Genomic DNA, 1,696 nt, shown 5'->3' on the forward strand with positions numbered 1-1,696 from the left:
GAGGAGAGGAGAGGAGAGGAGAGGAGAGGAGAGGAGAGGAAAGAGGGGAATGGAGAGATGCCTCAGTAGTTAAGAGCACTAGCTGCTCTTCCAGGGGACCCAAGTTAAATTCTTGGCACCCACATGGCAGCTCACAACTGAGTGTAACTCCAGTTTCAGGGGATTTGACACCCTCACACAGACATACAGGAAGGCAAAACCAATGCACATGATTTTTTTTTTTAAATGAGGAATTTGGTAGTGCAAGCCTTTAATTCCAGCACTGGGGGCAGAGGCAGGCGGATCTCTGAATTTGAGGCCGCCCTGGTTTCCATAGTGAGTTCCAGACCAGCCACAGCTACAGAGTGAAACTCTGTGTTATAGAAACTAAACCAAAACAAAAATATGAAAACTGGGCAGGTGAGATGGTTCAGTAGGTAAGTCTGTCAACAGAACCAATTTCTGCAGCAAGCTGTCCTCTGTCTCTACAGGCATGTGGTGGCATGATCATATAATGATTAATTATCTTTAAAATTAAAAATTGAATAGCCACCCAAACAATATTTAGGAACCTGCCATCACAAGTTCCATGTAAGAGCGGCCCATTAAGGGTCCTCACCCAAGCACCATTTGGCCCTATGACTTCTCTGTGTCTGTCTCTCTGGGTGTCTCTGTCTCTGCCACATGCCCCTCCCACTCTTTCCCAGATGAACAGAGTCACAGCACAAGATTCAGTTGCCAGGGGAACTTTATTTGCAGAGGGCAGCTGGGCAAGTGTACCTCACTCAGAGGGTGGTATCCCAGAATGCAGGTGAGTAAGCAACAAAAGCCAGAGCAGATTTGAGTGGAGCGAAGCCACATGAGCGAAGATGGGAGACAGGAGGACAGAAACAAAGTGAGAGAGCCAGAGGACAGTGACAGAGTGCGAAAGGCCCACATGGTGTGGAGCAATGCTGATCAGATGTGTCTATTCATTTGGTTGCTGCTGCAGGCTGGGCATTGCTCAGAGATGTAGGGTCAGTCCTTCAGGGGCCAAAACCCACCCCCTGGGAGCTCAGAAAATAAGCGGGCAGTTAGTAAAGGACACAAAAGTACAGAGAAGCCTGGGGTTGTGAAGTTCACAGCAGGTGGCCATTTTACCTAGGTTTGTGGGGAAGGCTAACTGAGGTGGGATGGTGCAGAGCTACGCCGGACAGCGGAGCATGGTACATGCCTGCTATTCCAGGACTCAGGAAGCTGAGGCAGGAGGACTCAGAGTTATATAGACCAGAGCCAGCAAGATGGCTCCCGTAGCTAAAGGCACTTGAAGGCTTATAAGAATTCCATGGCTGGGCTCCATGGTGGAAGGAGAGGACTGACTGCTAAAAGTCCTCTGATTTAGCCGGGCGTGGTGGCGCACGCCTTTAATCCCAGCACTCGGGAGGCAGAGGCAGGCGGATTTCTGAGTTCGAGGCCAGCCTGGTCTACAAAGTGAGTGCCAGGACAGCCAGGGCTACACAGAGAAACCCTGTCTCGAAAAACCAAAAAAAAAAAAAAAAAGTCCTCTGATTTACACACAGCACTACACACACACACCCCATATACACACACATATGTGCATATACAGGTATATGTATATACACGCATACGTGCGTGTACACACACATACACACACAAATGCATGCACACATACACACATACAAACACATATATGCATGCACACAAGCACACGTGCACA

The sequence above is a fragment of the Mus caroli genome, chromosome 7 (genome assembly GCF_900094665.2).
Source record: "Mus caroli chromosome 7, CAROLI_EIJ_v1.1, whole genome shotgun sequence".
Lineage (NCBI taxonomy): Eukaryota > Metazoa > Chordata > Mammalia > Rodentia > Muridae > Mus > Mus caroli.